Below are 12,938 nucleotides of genomic sequence, written 5' to 3'. Positions count from 1 at the left end.
TCATATCTTTGGACTGTTGGAGGAAACTGGAGCACCTGGAGGAATGGGAAGAATGTGCAAGCTTCACACAGTCACCCAAGAATTGAACCCGGGTAACTGATGCTGTGAGGCACCAGTGCTAACAACTTGCACTCCAAAGCTTGCTGCACCCCTAAGCCAAGCAGTTACAGTACAGCTACAACACTGGAATCTCGCTGACAATGTGGAAAATTGCTCAGGTATGTGCCATCCATTTGTGCTACCATGCTGCCCGTTATGATGGAGGGGAGGTCATTAATGAAACAGCTGAAGATGGCTGGGCCCAGGACTGAGATGATTAAACTCCAACAGCCACAGCGATCTTCCTCCGTCTAGGTATGGCTCCAGCTAGTGGAAAGTTTTCTCATGATAGCCATTGATTCCAATTTTGCAAGGGCTCCTTGATGCCATACTGGACCAAACGCTGCCTTGAGGCCACTCTCGTCTCACCCCCTGAGTTCAGTATGTTTGGACAAAGTTTGTAATGAGGTCAGGAACCGAGTGGAACTGGCAGAACCCAAACTGAGTGTCATTGAGCATGTTATTGCTGAGTAAGTGCTGCTTCATAAGCACTGATGACGGCACCTTTTATCACCTTGCTGACGATACAGTAGACTGATAGGGTGGTCATTGACCGCAAAATATCTGCGTGATTTTTCACATTGTTGTGTAGATGGCAGTCTTGTAGCTATACTTGGCTAGGGGCATGGCACAAGCCTTCAGTATTATTACGGGAATATTGTCAGTGCCCATTGCCTTTGCAGTACCCTATGTTACAGCAGTGACTATACTTCAAAAGTATTTCATTGGCTGTAAGATGCAAAGTTGTGAAGGGCACTATAAAAATGCAAATCTTTCTTCTCTCTCAAAGTAATAAATCACATGTGGATCTGGGACATAATTAACTACTTAGCTCCAATTATTACAGCGAAAGGGCAAGTCACCAAGTGAAAAATACAGTATTGTGTTCTGCAGTCAGTCAAACGTTAAATGTTGATTGGCTTCAAACTGAAAACATAATTAATTCTGGAGCCAAGCCTAATATCTATTTGGCGGCAGTCGTAGATTTCTTCAACCAGCATAGGCTGTTTTCAAAATTGCTGAAGATAACATATTTCTCTAATTCTCTCCCTTGTTAAATGGTGTTGTGCTGTCAATATGGTACAGCGCTTCTCGTGCAATTATGATTGTGTGTCTTGTAGAAGTAAAAGAAACGTGGAACATTCTGGAAATGTATGGTTGACCTGTTAGCATCTGAAAGAGGAAAATAGGTTGATCGTAGGATCCCTACAATGAAAAGAAGCCATTCAGCCCATTGAGTCTGTGCTGACTCTCTGGCAAAATATCTTACTCGGGCCCTCAACCCTGCCCTATCTCTGTAACCGTACACACTTACCATCCATCTAACCTACACAACTTGGTAGCCTAAGAGGCAATTTAGCGTGGCTAATCCACCTAACCTGCACATCTTTGGACTGTGGGAAGAAATTGTTCACATAAGTTATGAGCAAACGATGATGCCAACACATGTCCTTATGGGATTGCATTTTCCAACATCTGCCATTGAAACCGCTACTCTTCACTCTTGCTCTTTGCTTTCCTTCTGTTGCTTGTCCCCAGATTGCACATACCTGAACCTTACTCATTCACCTGTCGTGTAACACTTTATTAAAGGCTTTTTGAGAATATAGATCAATTACATCTACCGTATTACCTTCGTCTACTGTTACCATCCCAGGTGATGTTATAGTTGGATGGGAAGATCCCAGAATGGAAACCTGGCTCACAAGACTGTAACTTTTCAAAATAAAATGTGGAGGAGCAGAATCACAGGACTATGATTAGTTTTAACAAAATAAAATTAAACATGAAAAATTTGGATTATAATACAATATGCCTCTACTCCCTCCTTAGTTTAACAATTATACACTTGGAATATAAAGTACATCTTCATCTCCAATGTTCTCATTAACATAAAGTCCTTTTTAAGCACACAAGATGACTGTCAGAATATGCACTCTCCACTCAGTACCCCAAATTAATTTTTGTGGAAGTCTCCTATGAATCGCCCAGATGATTGTTACATGAGTTTCCAAACTCCACTTCCAAAAACATGCCTTAAGGTCTTCTGTCATAATTATATTTTCCCTTTGTGGTTTGCATTCTAAAATCCAGTCCACATTTTCCAAATGGCAATTTTTAATAAATTTTTATCTACTTATAATAGCAAATCCGGTCCATGATTTCACACCACTCCCTTTTGAGTTTCCTTTGTCTTAACTGCTTTTACACACACTCCAAGATCCAGCCACTGATTTTCATAGTTATTTCAATTCGTTCCATAGGCTGTAGTAAAATCTCACAAACCTGCACGTCACTTCGGATATCTTTCTGGTGTTCTATCCTTCTTTTCTGTGCTGAACAGTTTTCAATTCTAATACCTCTAATGTCAGACTTTTCGGGGATTTCGCTTCAGGTTTCTCTAGTTTCCTTAACTAGCTGCTCTTTAGATCTCTGAATTGGTTTTATTAACCATTAGCCCATGGTATATCTTTTATTCGAGCAAAGTTGGGAGACTAGCCTCCTAGGTCAAATGCTTGTCGCAGAGCTGGGAGATCTGTCTTCTCTCTCTCGCTACCTATCTTCAACTGTAATCAGCTTAGCTGAGCTAAAACTTAAAAGCTTCTCTGCGCTTGCAAGGTCCCTGTTGCTAAGCAATACCCACACATCTCTGCTGGCCAATGTATTCTTCATGCAGTAGCCCTCTCTACGCTCAATAGAAACACAGTCAGAACTTAACCAACCCCCACATATACAAACACCTTTGTCCAATCTGAATCTAACCATAGGTTTTACCTTCCAGACACAGGAACATTAAATTGAACACCGTGGAGAGTATAACTTATTTCTAACGTTTACCAATACAAATTTGCTTAAAATTATTGTTGTTTTCCTGACACTACTTTCCCTGTTACCTGCTCAAAGGATTCAATGAGGCTGGTCAAGCAAAGCGTTCCCTTTGAAATTAATTTGACTATTCTTTGTTTTATTTTTAATTTCCAGATGTTTCTCTACTTTCTTCTTCAGTAGGATTGCATTATTTCTCCTATAACTGATATTAAGATATTTTATCCACAGTTCCCTGGATCTGTTCTAACTCTATTCTTAAAAATGAGTATAATGTTAGTTACCCACCTGTCCCCTGGTGTTACACCGTTCTTTAATGATTTATGAAATAGGCATATAACAGTACCCCTTCTTTTAAGTTCTTTTAAATTACGCAGATTCAATAACTTCAGACCAGGGTTTTATCCTTTATGGATTTAATTAGCTTGTTTAATACTTCTCTTCCTTTTTTTAAGTATAGCTATTATCATTCCTAATCTCATCATCTGATATCATGTTCACTTGATCTATCTCCCTGGTAAACACTAAAGCAAAGTATTTATTTAATTTATTTAAATTCATTTAAATTTCCGCTATTTCACTACCGTTGCCTGTGTTTTTATTCTGTCTATCCCTTAGTGGCCCTGTTACCATCCCAACCTTCTTTTATTTCATTTATGTGCCAGTAGAATACCTTCTGATTGTTTTATGTGCCTTGATAATTTCATTTCATTTCCTTTCTCCTCTTTGTCTTCCTGATGGTCTTTCTGACTTTTCTCCTAATTTCCCTATGCTGTCCCCTTCTGTTCATTAGTTTAGTCCATGTTTCATTCCTTACCTTCATTTCCACCTGCTCCCCCACACCCCCAGTATCTTTTAATTCATGGTATCTCAGTAATGTTTAGCTTTTCTGTGTTTATTATTGGAATATATTTTTTCTGACATTCCGTTGAATACGTTGTTAAAGGTTCCACACAGCTGTCCTACGTCAAAGCTTGTCTATATTATTGCACATTGTTTTCCCAAGTTCTATTCTCAACCCATCTTATATTTTATATTTAACCATCAATTTACACTCCTGTTCTAGAACTTGATTTATTTCCTGGCCATTCTTTGCCAGCACGATGGCACAGTAGTTAGCGCTGCTGCCTCACGTGCCAGAGACTCGGGTTCGATTCCAGCCTCAGGTCACTGTCTGTGTGGAGTTTACACATTTTCCCCGTGTCTGCGTGGATTTCCTCTGGGTGCTCTGGTTTCCTCCCATTACTCCAAAAATGGGCAGATTATATGGGTTGGCCATGCTAAATTGCCCACAAGTGTCCCAAAATGTGTAGGTTAGGGGAATTAGTGGGGTAAATGTGTAGGGGCTGGGCCTTGGGAATATGCTTTGTTGGAGATTAGGTGCAGTTTTGATGGGTCAAATGGCCTCCTTCTGTACTGTTGGGATTCTATGACTTATGATCCTTCCACTTGGCCTGCTCTATGCTCTCCTTTCTTATTTCTCTCTAGGTTTTTTTCATTTCTTGACGACTCCTCCCATAGCCTTAATGCCTTTGCCACCTTCCTGTTTACCCCTTTTCAGTTCAGGCAGAGCCTATCCCCACTGATGTAACTTTGTGCCTGCGCCAGGAATACCCCATGAAAAGGAACCCCTCTTCCCTAAACAAGTGTATTAGCCAAATGTTAGTTTTCAATCTATCTTTATATTAATATGCACATGGCTTTGGTAATGGTACAGATGTTATTACCCTCAAAGTGAACCTTTTTATTTAATTTCTGATAGATCCCCCAGCACAACCTTCTGGCTCGGTGGCACTGTGGTTAGCACTGCCGCCTCACAGTACCAGGAACCCGGGTTTGATATTGGCCTTGAGTGACTGTGTGGAGTTTGTATGTTTCACCCCATGTCTACGTGGGTTTTCTCTGGGTACTCCGGTTTCCTCCCACAGTCCAAAGATGTGCAGGTTAGGTGGATTGCCCATGTTAAATTGCCTATTAATGTCCCAAATTGTGTGGTTTAGCTGTCTTAACCATGGGAAATATGTGGGCTTATGGGGATAGGTCAGAGGAGAGGGCTACTCTGTCGGAGAGTTGATGGAGTTGGTGATGGGCTGAAAGGCCTCTTCTGTAATGATTCTATGATTCCCTTATTCCTTCCTATCTCATTGTTCTGAAGTGGACAATGACAACTGGATTCTCCTTCTTCCTTTCCAAATTCACCTACAGCTGTCTTGAGATCTTCCTTACTTTAGCTTCAAGATTCCTATTTGTGACTGTAGAGCAGGGCTTCCAAAAAAAGGCGAGTCATGAGATGAATACTAGTAGTTGCGAGCTTCAAGCAGCAATGAGGATCTGACTGAATATCAACGTGTGACGCCCCTTTAAATCCTGGCTTTAATCGTGGCCTAAATGACCATAATGTTTGAGGCATGATTTCTGCTCCAAAAACCCACTGAAAAGATCCTTTTTTAAAAAAATCCATGAAAATTAAACGCCTGCAACCCCCACTCCAGCTTTCGCAGATTCCCCCTCCCAATCCCCAGCGCTAAGAGGTCCTCCCCACACCACTCTTACACGGCTCCCCACAATTGGCTCTCATAGTTCCCACTGAGGGGGCCACAGCAATTGTCAAGCCCCAAAATGAGGGGAGAAAGGTTCGGGAAGCAGTGCTGCAGAGGATTCTATCCATGGCTCTAATTATACAATCACTATCACTTAGTGTTCTGCCCATGCTTCCTGAGTCACAGTGCCTTAATTGGTCTTCATTGACTCTCCTCCCTATTGTTTTTCCCCTTGACCTCACATGTAGTATAAATCATAGCTACCAGACATAACCAGGGGCTAAGGGACCCCCTTCTCAACCTCCCATGGGTCCCCACAACATGGCTACTTGACAGTCACACTATCCCCTTGCTGAGGACGGTGCTTTCTTCTGGGCTGTGCGTGTTCTGGATAAACCTATTCAGAAATTCCTCTGCTTGTCGATGTTTTAGAGTGTCTCTAGTGTGTGACTGTGCACTGGAGTGCCTGAAGGCAGAGACCTCTCCTGCAGGGTTTGGCTCTCTGGGATGGTCTCGCTGTCCACAAATGCTCAGATATTGTGGTCCCAACATGTAGTCCTGGTCTGCAACCTTGAGTCTCCCTTATTAATTTATTGGTGGTCTGAATCAAAATTAGATAGAAAGTTTTGGTTAAAAAGGAACATATTCTTTACTCTTACTCACCTAATTTACTCACTGTCAGAGTGCTTCCTTCCCATGCCTGCAAATGACTTTTTCAGAATTTCCCTTGCTTTAGTTTCACTGTCCACTCTTTATAGACAAATTTTCTTTCTGCACAGGTTCTATCATCATTCTTTCACTTGTTGTTTTATCCGAGGTCTATTCTCTCCACTGATCCTCTCTTTCATCATTTCAAATTTTGCACCAATTTGAATAGATCTTTGGATAGTGTTATTGTGCCAAAAGCCATAGAATTGCTACAGTGTAGAAGGAGACTCTTTGACCCATTGAGTCTGCACTGACTCTTCGAAAGGCAGCATCTTATCCAAGCTCAGCCCCCCAGCCCCTGCACGTTTAGCATGGCCAATCCACCTAACTTGTATATCGTTTGGCTCAATTTTGTTTGATTTTTGGTTTTGTATCTTTTCAATACACAGATGTCTGTGTGGAGATTGCATGTTCTCCCCGTATTTGCCTGGGTTTCCTCTGGGTGCTCCGGTTTCCTCCCACACTCCAAAGATGTGTAGGTTAGATGGATAGGCCATGCTAAATTCCCCCTTTGTGCCCCAAGATATGTAGATTAGATGGATTAGACATGTAAAATGTGTGGGGTTACAAGGATAGGGCAGGGGAGAGAGCTACTCTGTCAGAGAGTTGATGCAGTCTTGCTGGCTGAATGGCTTCTTCTGTACTGTAAATTAGATAGATTAGCTATGGGAAATGTGTGGGATTATGGGGGTAGAATGGGTTGAAAGGGCCTGGTTAAGATACTCTGTCAGAGAATCGTGCAGACTTGATGGGCTGAATGGCCTCCTTCTGCACTTTAGGGATTCTGTGACACAGAGGAAGAGAAATGATTAATTGATCAGTCTGGCCTTGGCTTGAACCTGGAACCAAGAATTTCACGAAGACTATTCCAAACCACTGCATCAATCAGCCTCCTCCTGTGGTTTAACTTAATAAAGAGCTGGAGGGGAATAATTACAGAGCTGCAACTATAGGATAACAGATTGAGACTAAACATTGTGCTTAAGCCCGTGTAAAATCTACGTTTGAATGGGTAATACTCACTGGCGATGTCAGACTATGAAGAGAACTGTAGCAGCTAATTCTTTCAGTTTTTCTGGTGTCCTTCTTCAAACATATCATCACACAAGGAAGATGTGAAATGTGATATCAGGGAAAGTTGTCCAAGGCCATTGTGTATCACTGTCCAAAATCCCGCCTTATGGATGAGATATTAAACTGCTTCCCTCGTAGGCTTCTCTCGTGCCAATATTTAGGAGAGAAGGGGATTCTTCCTGCTGGCCAGTATTACTGAAACAGATTTTTTGATTATCATCCCAATGCTGTTCGTGGGAGTTTGATGTGTGCTAATTGACTGCTGCTTTTCCTACATTACAACATTAAGGTACTTCCAACGCATTTACTTGACTTTAGCTTGCTTTGGGAGGTCTTGGGGTTGTGAAAAGTGCTATAATAAATGCAAGTTTGCTCGTTCTTTAAGTATTAATTGGATTAAGGCAAAATTATTTTGAGTATTCTAGGAGGGTGAGAATGCAATTTTACTCCTGACAGATTGATAATAAACAAAGATTATATTACAGCTTTTCTGCTTTATATTAGTGCCTACCATTTCAAATCACCTCAACTGATCAAGGTGCTTTAGTTGTGAAAATAATTTCTTTTTGATTTATATTCAGGGTTAAAACAAAAAGTCACCAATAGAACTTAATGTTGATCTGGAGAAAAGTTGATGATAAATCTTCCAATGTGAAGGATCAACTTGTTGCACTGGGAGAATCAGGACATGGCCACCAATGCAGTGTGAGAACAAATGCTGCCAGCTGCTATCATCGGACAGGTTAATATAATATTCAAAAGAAAGAAGTTGTATTTATAAAGCATCTATCATAACTTCAGAATCCTCCCCTAAGTGCTTTGCAGACAATTAAGGATGTTTGCGGTATGGTTACTGTCGGAATGTGGAAAAGACAGCAACCAATTTGCATATGGAAATCTCCCATAGACTGCAATGAGATAACAACTCGATAAACTGGCTCAGTAATATTTCATGGGTAAATATTGGTCAGCTAAGTGTGATCAGCCAGAGCTGGTGTTCTGATGATCAATGCAGAATCAATGTGTAAATGTATGCAAACAAACATTCAAAATAAATTGGCAGGTATGCGGTAATAAATGCATACAATCTGGTGGATATACAAGATGTAGTGGCTAGCCCTTAACGGGGCATTCTCTGAGGGACTTGCTGGTCAAATCAGGTGTGGAGTTGGGAATTAACTGGGATGTGTTGGGATCATCAGTTTGGGTTTAACTAACAGAATCACTTAGTTCTTGATCTCATTACAGCCTTGGTTTCTATATGGACAGAAGAGCTGAATGCCAGTGATGAGGTGAGAGTGACTGCCCTTGACACCTTGGCTGTATTTGACCAAGTGTGGCATCAAGGAGCCTGAGTCAGATTCCCTTGCCAGAGACGGGTGCGGTCCCCACACTAGCAGAAGAAATGAGAATGGGCATGAATTTTCCAGACACTTTGCCAGCGTGGGTTTAACAGATTAAGTACTGGATTAACAGAGACCCATTGTTGTTGAAGATTAAACAGATGGCAGTGCCTGGATAGCAGAATGAAAAACGTTCAGAGGAACTGAAACCTTACAGATCAGAAAAGACAAATTTAGCTGTCGGAAGGAGAATTATTACTGGAACAGTTACATAGTGCCCATTTGAGTGTGTCAAAAATAAAGATGCTAGCAAGAAGTAATGTGTGATGGCCAGGCACCGATATGCAATTGAAAGAGTGGTGAAACTGGCAACGATTGCATTGTTTTAGAGAAGTTATCTGCTGCAGCTCTGCTACACCTATGGGAATGGCCAGGTCGACCATGGGTTAGGGTTCACATTGATTATGTGGGACTGTTTATGGGCACGATGCTTTTGTTGTTAAGTGGATGCCCATTCAAAGCGCATGGAGGTGATCCACAAGTGCTTAGGCCACAATTGAGAAGCCACAGGGCATCAGAGGTTCTCATTTTGGAGAGCGGAATGGCTTTTACCGGTGCCAAATTTCAGAATTTTATGACTTTTAATGGAATGAAATATATCAGAATGGCACCATACCATCCTTTGTCCAATGGACTGGCTGAGAGAGCAGTTCAGACTATCAAGGTTGGCTTAAAGAAGCAACAACCCGCATTCTTAAACACAGAGTTGACAAAGTTCCTGCTATCGTACAGGATCTATTGTATAATCTTTACCTGAGCTGCTGGTGGGTTATCAGCTGAGGACAAGGTTAATCCCAAACTTTCCAAGGAAGATGGAGACCAGCCAGAGGAACCAGAAGAGTGCAAGAGCATTCAAGATAGAGGATTCCGTGTTTGTGAAGAATTTTGACAATGGACCAAATTAGATTCCAGAAGTTGCTGTCACCAGAACAGGGCCATTATCCAATGAGGTTAAAATACAGGACTAGATTTTAAAAATCATGTAGACCACTTGCATGGGCGACAGCCCTCCCAAGAGTCTGTGTTACAACCTGATCCAATTGTGCCAGTTGCGGATTGTCTGAGGAGTGAGCTGTTGGATCAACCAGTAACAGGCCAGATTGTTACCCCCTGCCCCAGGAAACATTGATACAAGGAGCGAGTCCTTGTGAAATATGACCAGCAGTAACTACCTCAACAGAAGAACTTCAGTTAGCTGAGCTATGTCGCTCCATGAGAGAGAGGAAATCACCAAAGTTATTGATGGACTTGTGTAAAAATGTTCATTATCATTACTGTTTTGGCAGTTGTGTGATTTAATTATTCCAACGTATTGGGTGGGATTTTATGGCCTCGCTCGTCCTGAAACCATAAAATCCCACTCTAGCTCAATGGACCTTTCCAATTGTCCACCCCTTGCCCGTTTTGAATCCTGTGGTGAACAGGATGGTAAAATTCCAGCCATCCTGTTTTATAAGTTAACTTTTGGAGTCAATCCTTGAAGTTATTACACAAGGAACTTTGCATAGTTGGAATCATAAACAAGAAATAATGCAATACTTCAGCAGTTCCGATGAAAAATCATCAATCTGGCACTAACTTTTCTCTCTCACCTCAGATGCTGTCCGACCTGCTGAGTATTTCTGGTATTTTCTGTTCTTTCAGACTCCCAGCATCTGCTGTATTTTGTATTTCTTGATTAAATTAGCACCTATTAAAGTGTGCTGTGAGATTTACTATACATATATTGATTTTATATCTGAGATATTTGATCCTGAATCTGTACCTTGGAAAATAAAATCTGTTCAATTTCCCAGCACTGCAATCATCCATCTGGATTCCATGTGATTAGCTCAAAAATTAAATATGAGGTGTCCCCTTGTCCAGGAGGGAGAATAATGATTAAGTCGATCCATGCAGCTCAGACATTACACTGAGTTTATAAAGTTCGCTGTGTTTCAGTGGGGTTGTACAGCTGTGTGTGTGTGTGTTTCAGTGGGATTATACAGCTGTGTGTATGCGTGTGTGTGTTTCCGTGGAGTTGTATGGCTGTGTGTGTGTGTCTGTGTGTGTGTGTTTCAGTGCAGTTGTACAGCTGTGTGTGTGTGTTTCAGTGCAGTTGTACAGCTGTGTGTGTGTGTTTCAGTGCAGTTGTACAGCTGTGTGTGTGTGTTTCAATGGGGTTGTACAGCTGTGTTTGTATGTTTCAATGGGGTTGTACAGCTGTGTTTGTGTGTTTCAATGGGGTTGTACAGCTGTGTTTGTATGTTTCAATGGGGTTGTACAGCTGTGTTTGTGTGTTTCAATGGGGTTGTACAGCTGTGTTTGTGTGTTTCAGTGCAGTTGTACAGCTGTGTGTGTGTGTTTCAATGGGGTTGTACAGCTGTGTTTGTGTGTTTCAATGGGGTTGTACAGCTGTGTTTGTGTGTTTCAATGGGGTTGTACAGCTGTGTTTGTATGTTTCAATGGGGTTGTACAGCTGTGTTTGTATGTTTCAATGGGGTTGTACAGCTGTGTTTGTGTGTTTCAATGGGGTTGTACAGCTGTGTGTGTGTGTTTCAGTGGTGTTGTACAGCTGTGTTTGTGTGTTTCAATGGGGTTGTACAGCTGTGTTTGTGTGTTTCAGTGGAGTTGTACAGCTGTGTGTGTGTTTCAGTGGAGTTGTACAGCTGTGTGTGTGTGTTTCAGTGGGTTTGTACAGCTGTGTATGTGTCTCAGTGGATTTGTGCAGCTGTGCTTGTGTGTTTCAGTGGGGTTGTACTGCTGTGTGTGTGTGTGTGTGTGTGTTTGTGTGTGTGTGTGTGTGTTTGTGTGTGTGTGTGTGTGTTTCTGTGGGGTTGTTTTTATAATGCATTTCCATGTACTTGGGTGTATTTCCATGGCCATATACTCTGACTCACTCCTCTTCACCAAAAACTGACACTTACTGGTTCTGAGAAAAATGAAATGCTTTCGCAGTAAAATGGTTTTTGCAAGTTTTGGCCTGAATGTTGAATTTTGGCAATAACAGGAAGCTGTATGCTTTGATAATTGGATTCTTGTATAAGTGTGTGTAATGCTTGTACTAAAGAGAAGTTAACCCTCCTGAATCTTTTTGAAAACAGCAATATATTTGATAAAGTGCCCCACAGACTGCCTGGGGTTTCGACTGGCTACACAAGTCTGGTGAATCACTTTCAGTTGTGGAGAAAGTATGATATGGTATGATAATAATGTTTTTTCTCTTTTCTATACAGGTTTTAAGTCGGTCCGCCTCGTGTCCAATGAGGGGCATACACGCGATGGGTCGTACTGGGGCTGCTCTTGGTTGTTTGAGATTGGCCTAGTGCTTCATGTCATTAGTGTGTGCCTAAACTGGACCAGATACTGGGCAAGACGACAGCTCAGTGACTATCGCTGATTGCTGTGCAGACACATGGATTTGGGCCGGTGTCTGTGGGAGTTTGCGCATTCTCCCCGTGCTTGTGTGGGTTTTCTCCGGGTGCTCCAGTTTCCTCCCACACCCCAAAGATGTGCTGTTAGGCTGATTGGCAGGAATAAATTGTCCCTAAATCAGATTCCCTCAATCTGGATGGCCATAAAACATTAGACAGGGGTCGTAGGTGGAGAGTGGGACTGGTGGTGTTGAGATAGCAGCGTGGGCTCGTTGGGCTGTAGGGCCTGTTTCCCGGGCTGTTTTTGTTCTTTGAAAGTCTGAATCCTATCAGCCAAGGTCTAAACAATGTTGCAAAGACATGTGTGTTTCAGCTTACCCAGGTAAGAGGCAGCAGAACGAGGATGAGGATTAAAAATAAAATACTGCAAATACTGGAATCTGAAACAAAAACAAAAAGTGCTGGAAAACCTCAGCTGATCTCACAGCATCTATGGAGAGAGAATAGAGCCAATGTTTTGCGTCAGGATGACCCTTAGTCAGAGCTGAAGACAAGGAAAAGCAGACAAGATTTATGCTGTGAGAGTTGGGGAGCGGGAGCTGTAATTAATAGGAATGCCATCGACACAAAGTCAAAGGGAATGTAAATAGTGATGATGAATGGCATTAGGAGCTTTCATTAAGAGATCAGAAACTGGACGTTCTTTGCACCATTTTCAGCCATGCTCATCACCATTTACATTCCTTTTGACTTTGTGTCTATGGCATTCCTATCCATTACAGCTCTCCCACCCTTCCGACCCTCACAGTGTAAATTTTGTCCGATTTTCTTTGACAAAGGGTCATCCTGACTCAACATTGGTTCCATTCTCTCTCCACGGATGCTGTCAGACCCACTGAGATTTTCCAGCATTTTCTGTGGGATGAGGATTAGCT

This window comes from Carcharhinus amblyrhynchos, chromosome 18, assembly GCF_965287045.1.
Source record: "Carcharhinus amblyrhynchos chromosome 18, sCarAmb.v2.hapA, whole genome shotgun sequence".
Lineage (NCBI taxonomy): Eukaryota > Metazoa > Chordata > Chondrichthyes > Carcharhiniformes > Carcharhinidae > Carcharhinus > Carcharhinus amblyrhynchos.
The sequence above is the reverse complement of the archived record's forward strand: the minus strand, read 5'-3'. Positions refer to the sequence as shown.